Genomic DNA, 9,531 nt, shown 5'->3' on the forward strand with positions numbered 1-9,531 from the left:
TTGGTTAAAAGGCCCTGGCACTGCCTGTCATAGTTCTCTGCTAAAACATGAAAGAAGATGCACAGAATCCAAGGAACATTTACTGTGGGACTGTTGTTGTTGTTAGGTGCCATCAAGTCGGTTCTGACTCATAGCGACCCCACGTACAACAGAACAAAACACTCCCCTGTTCTGCTCCATCCTCACAATTGTCATGTTTGAGCCCATTGTTGCAGCCACTGTGTCAATCCATCTCCCTGTGGGTCATTCTCTTTTTCCCTGACTGTCTATACTTTACCGAGCATGATGTCCTTCTCCAGGGGCGGGTTCCTCCTGATAACATGTCCAAAGTAAGTGAGATGCAGTTTTGCCATCCTTGATTCCAAGGCCCATTCTAGCTGTACTTCTTCAGGACAACAAACTGACACATGGGGACTGTGGGACTAATGATCACGCTCTCCTAGAATCAAGGAGAAATTTCACTCAATATAAGGCCAATGGCATTTGATTACAAGCACAATTAGACATAAATAGAAAAGGACACACGCATAGACACACACATGCACAAACCTGCACACACACACAGGTGGCAAACCATCCAGCCCTGCACTGCCATGCGGTAGAGTGGGCCTGACCACCTGAAGACACGGGGACATATTCATCACTCTCCATATGACCTGCTCCCAGCTGAGGAACAGGTGACAGAATTGTACCCGAGATTGGGACCTCAAGCCTCTCCCCGAGCTGTTTGTGTTCTGAGGCAAAGTGAGCTCCCTCAAGGCCACCCATCCTCACTCAGTACCTTCTTCTCAGTCTTTCAGAGAAGGCCCCTCCCCAAAGCCAGCTGGATGGGCAGAAGGTAATGTGCTCTGTATCCTGAGAGGCACCAAGCCCATGGGAAAAGACCTACATGTGTAGGAGAAAATCACTAGCCTGCTCAGTTCAGGTTACCTGTGCTCCACACAATTCCCCAACAGGGGGCGTCACAGAACTCAGCCCAGGTAAGGGCCTCCTCTCAGCACCGCAGTGTGAGTGTCTGGGAAGCTCTTAGCAGCACCCCCAAGATGAGCCTGCAGGGTGGGGCGTGCTGTGTATCTGTGCAAATGCCGCAGAACTGGCCGGGGAGCATCAGTGTGGAAGCTCAGAGAAGCTGTCCTGTGCGAAGTTTCCCCAGGTGAACAGTGTTTGAGACGCACGACACAGAGTCTACAGGAAACCAGAACCAAAATCCTTATGCACCTGTGTGCACATCTGTGTGTGTGATTCTAGCACACGTATAGGTGCTTGTAACAGCCACCACAGTCACCACAGGGTCCCTCCTGTTCCGCTTTTATAGGCGCAGCTGCCTCCTTCGACATCCCTCACTAACCCTCTGCCCGAGAACTTTTGTGTGTGTGCATGGTGAGTGTGTGTGTGCTTTAGGTGAAATTTTACAGCCCAAATTAGTTGCTCATTCAAAATTTAATACATAAATTGTTTTGTGACATTAATTGCAATCTCTGTGATGTGTCAGCACTCTTCCCCTTTCCCTTTCCACCCCAGGTCCCCTGTGTCCATTTGTCCTCTCTCCTGTCCCTTCCTGGCTTCTGGTCTTTGCATTAGGGCAAGTGTTGCCCATTTGGTCTTGTATACTTGGTTGAAATAAGAAACACGTCCCTCAGTTGTGTTACGGCTTGTTGCATGTTGCATAGGTCTGTCTAAACTTTGGCTGAAAAGTAGGCTTTGAATATGGCTACAGTTCTGAGTTGGCAGGATGTCTTGAGGCCATAGTTCCAGGGAATACTACAGTTTCTGTCACCTCAGTAAGTCTGCTCTTCTTTTGTGAATTTGAATTTTGTTTTACATTTTTCTCCTCCTCTCCCCTGGGACTCTCTATTGTGATCCCTGTCAGAAAAGTTGTGGGTAGCCAGGCACTATCTAGTTCTTCCAGGCTCAGGCTAGTGGAGGCTGTGGGTCATGTGGTCTATCACTCCTGTGGACTAATATTTTCCTTGTGTCTTTGGTTTTTTTCATTCTCCTTTGCTCCAGACAGGATGAGACGAATAGATGAATCTTAAATGACTACTCCCAAGCTTTTAAGACCACAGAGGCTACTCATCAAAGTAGGATGTAGAACTTTTTTTTTTTCCCATCAACTATGGTATGCCCGTTGAGCTAGATGTCCCCCTAGGCTATGGTCCCTAGTTCTCAGTCGCTCAGGGTGTCTGACTGTGTCTAGGAAGCTTCAGTGGCTTTGCCTTAATCAATTTGTGCTTGCTTCTGCTTTATTGTGTGTTCTCTTCCCTATCGTCGAAGTTAACACTTGTCAACTATCTGCTTAGGGACTGTCTTAATAATCTAGTGCTGCTACAACAGACATACCACAAACGAATGGCTTTAACAAACAAATTTTTTCCCTCACAGTCTAGGAGGCTACCCCCTAGAATATCAAGTTCAGGGCGCGAGCTCCACCGGAAGGCTCTCTGTTTCTGTTGGCTCTGTGTTAGGGGACTGAACGCTGATGTGTGTGCTTTTGTAGAATCCAGAGGGGTTATCGGCCCACAGAGGCTCTCAGAATTCATGGTAAAATTTAGTAGAAATGAAAAGTGGTCTCTGAAATGCTCCTCTTGTAGCTTAAGATCACATTAACCAAGCACGAGAGACACAGGTCAGGTGGACCATGCATTTTGGGCCAGGTTTCTCCTCCATGCCCTCTTCACTGAGTCCCTGAGTTCATGCTCCAGGAAAGGAGAGGAGGGTAGCAGACAGTGAGGAGGGAGCAAGTTCTGAGGAGTTAAACCCTTACAGCTCTTCAGGGGCTGCCACACACCAAGGTCTAGAAGGGACTAAGCCTGAGGCCTTTGGAGAGGATCCGGGCTTAGCTCCCACCCTGCACCAACTTATTTTGTCCAGTATTCCTCTCCCCTCCCCAGGACATGTAGGGACAGGCCCTGGTCCCTCAGGAGAGACAAGGGTTGAGTCTGCAGGAGGGAGCAGATGGAAGGTACAGGTTGAACCTTACCTGACTGGAACCTCCCAATCTGGTTTTGAATTCCCTGGGCATGGAAGAGGTTTAAAATGGCTCTATTACCTCATGGCGAATATTTGAGGGTTGCAAGAGACCCCCTTGCTGCAGCTACTCTCTGGACCCCCTCAGCTCTCTCCTGGGCCTCTGTCCTGGCAGGGCTTTCCAGAGCACTCTGGGCAGACACCAAGGCATAGGGGAAAGAGATCCAAGTCCCAACACTGGGGGCAGTCACTCCCCAGACTCAGCGCCACCATTGCTTGCAGTGGTACCTTCTCTGGGGGACGCATATTCAGTCCTCCAGGCCCACTGAGGCCCCTCTCAGTGGTCAGAGGTCACACCTTTCTCTCTACCAGCCATAGCCCCATGTGCTGCAGCTTCCCAGACCTCTTTGACCACCAGAGGCCTCCAGGGTCTTCTCCAAAAATGGAGAACAAAGAGGCCCCTGGGACATGCTGGAGTCCCACCCCATGGTTCTAACCCATCTCCTGAGATGGAAAGGGCTACTGAAGGGACAGGATGGAGCATGGAGAGCTCCATTTGACAAAGGCCAACTCAGGGGCCTTTATCACCGTAAAGAGGGCTGAGGTAGACCAGTATGTGGATATCTGAGTCAGAGGAGAGGTCAGGGCTACAGAGCTCAGATGCGGTGTCATGGGTGTGTCGGGGCAGAACCCACCTCAGGTGAGAGAGCCAGAGGTGAAGAAAGAGAGGCTGGGAAGGAGGGAAGGGCCACCACACACCTGAGGCTCCACCTCCCCAGGTGAGGAAGAGGAGGCAGAAGGAACAGCCAGTGAGTGCGGAGGAAGAGCTGCCCCCACCCAAGCCCCAGAGCAGCATTCCTGGAGGGCATGCAAAGTCCAGTCCTGCCAAACCGCCAAGGCCCAGCAGCTTTCTGCCATGGGAGGGGTGATTTTGGGTATCACTGAGGAGTGATGGAGAGGTGGAAACTAGCACCACAGAGGAACCTGGGAAAAGGAAGACCTGGGACTGGACAAAACAGGCAGGAGTTTCAGTGCCAACAAGATAGAGAGTGGGGGCAGCTTCAGGGTTGGTGGGCACAGGACCCAGTATGGGGGACACGGGCAGGAATCTGACGGCAGACCCATTAGAAGGCTAGAGGTGGGGAGTCCAGGATGCCTGCCACATATCTGAGGTCTGGGGGTGACTGGCAGATTCTAGTGGTGAGTGAGGCAGTGCTGAGTGTGTGACTTCTGACCTGTGACCTGGCACCTTTCATCTCTGGAATTCCTAAAACCCATCCAGGACCAAACACGCTCATAGGACCTAACTCAGGAGCTACTGGGGTACCTGTGAGATGGAGGTTTGAATCCTGTGGTCCACTGTGGAGGGACCTCACAAGGGTGGCATTAAGGGAAAGAAGCCTGAACCGTCCCCCAGGAACCTTGGACTGTGCTGGAAGGACAGAGGACAGGGAGCACAGAGAAAGCCAACTGCTCGCACGACCTTGGCCAATCCGGGTCAGGGCATCCAGAGAGCATGGGGGCTTGACGCCAGAGGAGTCCAGAATTCCAGTGATCAGGCCCCAGGTCTGGGTGGGCTCCTCACTGGTAATGGTCGAGATCTTCTAAGCAAAGCCTCCCACAGCCAACATATTGAACATTTTTCTTAATGTTTACCAGTTTGACAGGCAGCCAGTCCTATCTCTCTGTTCCCTCAGATTGCACTTATTTATGGGTGAGGGTAGGCTTTCACCTGCTTTTGATTGTTTGGATTATCCCATTGGTGAATGGCCCATTCATATCCCTTTTGTTAATCTCCTTGATGGTAGTGGAGATGCTGATCCAGCAAGCCCCAAGTCCCTGTACAGGACACACCAAGCAGGGTAGGAGGGGCCAGGACTTGGTTAGCAGTACTGCAGGGAGGGTGGCTCTGGGGTAAGGGCGGAGACTCCTTGGGGCCTATGGGTGACAAGTAGAGACACCTTAAGTGCAATTCCATAGGTGGAGAAAATGTGGGGGAGCTGGGGCTGCAGGTGAGACCCCCTATGGGTCTGGTGGCTGTGGGCAGAGGCCCCCGTAGGGTGTGGGAGGCTGCAGGTAAGACCCTATGGGGGAACTGGGGCCTGAGGCTAAGATGTGGGGGTGGAGACCTAGGACTGTAGGCAGGCTCTTGGTGCTCTCCCTGCCCCTTCCTGCAGATGGACCTCTGTGGCTGGACCAGCCGACGGGTCACCCTGGAAGCTGACGGGTTACCCTGGAAGCTGACTCCAGCGTAGTAAAAGCCCAGGTCTCTGCTGCCTGTGCAGAGTGAATGGCTGGTCCCAGACACTCCATACTCCGCATGTGGTAGTCTGGATCACCCTCCTGGCCTCGCCCTTCACCAGTTTTGGCATCTTCATGCCCTGGCTGCCCCGTGGACTGAAGTTTGTTGCATACAGTGTATCCTTTTCGCTGGCGAGGCTCACCCCGGCCACCTATTTTCTAAGAGTCGGGGAGGGGTGCAGAGGGTGCCTCTAATTGAGCTGGTGCTGGGACCACCGCCTCAGACCCAGAGCTGTGTGTCCCTAGTTATCCCTCCTAGGCCGGACCACCTCCCCAGCTGCTGCAGGGCCCTCTGTCATTCTCTGTGTGCAGAGTCAGCCTGCAGGTGTGATTCCACCTGGCCTCTGACCTCAATGCGCCAATTGTCCCTTATCCTGGACAGCCCCAACAGCATTCCCTTCTCTGGGCAGCTCGTGGGCTCGGGTCTTGATAGAAAGGACACACTTTCACGTGAAGGGACTGCTCTTCATCTGCCCTCACCAGATCCTGACCTTGGGCGACAGGAGAGGGAGCATGATGTAGGTGAGGGACAGGAAGGGACTGGGCCCGGGACAAGGAGCCTGTGGAGAGGAAGGAGACAGCCACCTATTACACAGTGGATGGAGCACTGAGGGCAAGTTTGTGTTGTCCCACAAAGAATACCCACAAGTGGTAAGAAGAGAGGGAGTTTTACGAACTCTGAAGCCTTCACGCCACAAGCTGAGCTTTCCCCTAGCTCTGGTAGCCTTTATCACATGGCATACAGCATCCTTGTGGACCTGTGGGAGGTCTTTCCCAGCCAGTTCTCCCATTGTGTGTGTTAAACTTGCATATGGTCACACTGGAATGACTGTGTCCTGTCCTCGGGCAACTCCACCCTGGCTGGACAGGAGAGTCTGTCCCAGAGGGACAGGAGGTTAAGCCTCTCAGGTCTCTCAGGGACACCAGAGGACAAGGCCCCGCATTCCCCTAGATGGTCCTGGGTCCCAAATTCAACTTGCTGAGGCTTTGCAGATGTGACCTATGGGTGTGGAGATGGCTAGGGATCCCAGCTGTGGGCAATTCTGCAGAGTTTGCTCATCAGACCCAGCCTAGAAAGGACACGGGCTTTGTTGGGCCACCAGCACTGAGGCTCTGTGGCCCCTAATGCAGCCTCACAGGTCTCTAGAACAGGGGGAGGGGCAGCCAGTCTCCTTGTGGGCCCAGGGAGCAGAGTCTGGAAGCCCTGAAATCTAGGAGAAGGTGGTGTTGCTACAGGTCCTGGAGGCAAAGGGCACAGGCAGCTTCCCAGAATCCACCTTCAGTTGCCCTGAGGGGAGGGCCCCGAACCCCTAGTCACTCTGCTCTGTTTCACCCACCTACCCAGCAATGACCACCCCATCCTCCCCAGGATACCCACTTCCTCCCCCCCATCCCATCCTCTCCACCCTCCCCCCAGATATCATCCACTCAGCCACTCCGTCTCCTGCCCTGCCAACCCTGTGCCCCCAGCTCAGCTGCAGAAGGAGCCACAACAGGACAAACAGTGGACTTCCTGCCCACCCAGCCCACCCAGTCCCTCTGTCCTGGGCTGTCACCCATTGTCCTGCCGCTACGGACATGTTCCTGCTCTCCTGTGACCACACAGAGAGGATCTGCAGGGAGCCCAGGGACCACTGTGCAGGTTCCATCTTGGTCATGGGACTGCCTCCAACAGTGACATGTGAGCAGTGGAAGGGTCTGCACTGACCCCCAACCCACGGCTGCCAGGCCCTGGAGGCCCAAGGAAAAGCCACAGGAGACACCAGGGTTCCTGTCAAAGCTGCCCTTGCTCTCTTCCAGGAGAGTTATGTGAGGATTACCCACATCACAGCTGGTCACTGTGCCCTGGACTGACCATGGTAGGATGCTGTGGCCAGCCTCCCCCCTGGGGAAAGCAGAGGAAGAGGTGACATGCACAGGCCTGGGCTGGTGGGTGCTGGGGTCTGATTGGGGCTGAGGGAGGATGACACAAAAAGGTCAGGGGTGGGGCAGTTTCTGGTCAGTATGTCCCTAACAGGACGTTTGCCCAAGGACACTTGGAAGAGCTTCCCAGGGAAGAAGCTCCCCAGGGAAACAAATGGTTTTCCATCTAGACTCATGGAAACACAGGAAATGGTCAGCCCTAGGAGTCCCAGGACCACCACTTACTGTGTCATTCCCATTTCTCAGCCTTGGTCACACTGGACCAACCCACACACATGTCCCCAGATCCTAAAGCTCGTTGTCCTAGAAAGTCTCATTGCGATGAGTGTTTCAACCCTGTATTCATTCATTCATGCATGCATGCATGTGTACATTCATTTCTTCTTAAAATAAGTCTCTCCCTAACCCTTTCTGCACCAGGCCCTCTCTGTGGATAGATACTCCAACAGCTTGGGTGACCTGGACATGCCTCTGTGTCACGGTGGCCTATCCCTGGTAGTTACTAAAGCAGGTGGAGTCTAAACCTTCATCTGAACAGCCTGTTACTGTCCTGGTGGGTCATTTCAGTTTAGAACACCTTTGCTCAGCAGACCTCTGTATCTTGAGTCCTACTAGGAATCACCTGCTAGCCACGTGGGCGAAAGGCCAAGGCCCTGGCTTCTGTCCAAGACTTGAGAATGAAGCCTGTATACGGGGAGGCAGTTTGCCACCCTGAGTCAAGTGAGGAGTGAGCAGGTCATGGGGATTCGTGAACACAGAACGGGAAAGGAGGGCTGTCACTACTCCCCACCATCGCTACAGTGCTCACATGAGACCAGGTACACAGGAAGCTCTGATCTGCAGCCTTGACAGGCAGACAGGGCCCTGCACTGCCCACCACGTCATACCTGGCCCCGCAAGTCCAGGCTGACCGCAGCCAGAGGCCGAGTTTCCTTGATGCAACTGCAGGTGATCAGCGATCTCTTCCTGTTCCATCTGGTAGCTTTTGTCACTGCTAATGCAGTGGAACCAAACTTTCAGTTCAAGAACTACAGGAGGCCTGGGACCATCTTCGGCCATTCCAAGCTCTCCCATGTCATTGAGAACCGATACTGCCACCTGTATGGGGTCACTGTGTGTGTCTCCCAACCCCTGGCCTCCCTGTGATATCCTGGTCGTGTCCAGTGCTGTATAGGCATTGCCATCCAGTGCAGTGGTCCAGGGAGAGACCAGAGATGACATTTAGGGAACACTTGCCAGGCCCAGACACTGTATCCAAAATTTTTAAAGATTGTCACATTTAAAATCTTACTGCCCCCCTTGTCCCCATTTTACAGATGCAGAAGCTGAGGCTCAGAGCATTTAAGGGCAGGTAATTGAGGGCCATACATTTTTTTTGTGCTCTTCAGAAGAGGCATTTCCACTTGAATGAGAAGCAGGGGCCTTTAGACAGCATCCCTGTATCTTATCGTGTTCCTGTGCAGGACAGATTCCTCCCTCCCTCCTAGAGCCAAGGGAGAGGGAGAAGGCTGTCTTCCCTGGGTTTCTGGAACCCCCATGGGGAGGAGGGAGAGGGAATCATGAGCCTGTGGCCTGCCTTGTGAAGTCTCCAAATGCCGTAGGAGTAATGGGGGGTGTGCTCGAGGTCAAGATGGCTGATTTGGGATACAGGGGGCCCAAGGAGGGGTCTGAGCCTAATCTTCAGGTCTTGGAACCACAGGGCAGCTTTACTTCCACTGGGGGCACTGGGCTGTCCAGAGCCCTCATGAGCAAGGCTGGATGCAGGGAGGCTCATGGGAGTTTCAGGGTGATGCCCATGCACTCCAGGCACCCATGGCCACTGCTGCTCACAGCTGTCTCTGATTCTCCTCAGGGTCCTAACTCTGCCCTCGCTGGGCCTGGATCAGGAGAGCTCAGAGTTGGCTGCGCCCTGGCTGGGGTTGTGGTGAGGGGGCCAGGAATGGGGCATCCCTTCCTTGTCTGCACAGCCAGCCCCTGCCATGGGGACCCTGCTTGACCCAACTTGGCCTTCAAGTGCAGGTGACAGACGCTCCTCCCGAACCCTTTCCTCCATGAGTGGGAGAGCCAAACACTGTAGGGCCTGCAACAAATGCACTGCAGGTTTTGACCATCACTGCAAGTGGCTAAACAACTGCCTGGGCAGCAGGAACTACCAGTGAGCCTGACCATGAGCTCCACACCCAGCGGCCTCCTCTGGGGCTTCTGCAACCCATCCTGGGTGGAGTCACTCTTGGACATGCTCAGTTAGCGCCTTAGTACCAGCGATATTTGCATTCAGACCACAGGAGCACAGGAAATCCCTCTCTCCTGACTGGAAATCCCTGTTAGGGGTCCTCTCCT

The sequence above is a fragment of the Elephas maximus genome, chromosome 8 (genome assembly GCF_024166365.1).
Source record: "Elephas maximus indicus isolate mEleMax1 chromosome 8, mEleMax1 primary haplotype, whole genome shotgun sequence".
In the NCBI taxonomy this organism is placed as follows: domain Eukaryota; kingdom Metazoa; phylum Chordata; class Mammalia; order Proboscidea; family Elephantidae; genus Elephas; species Elephas maximus.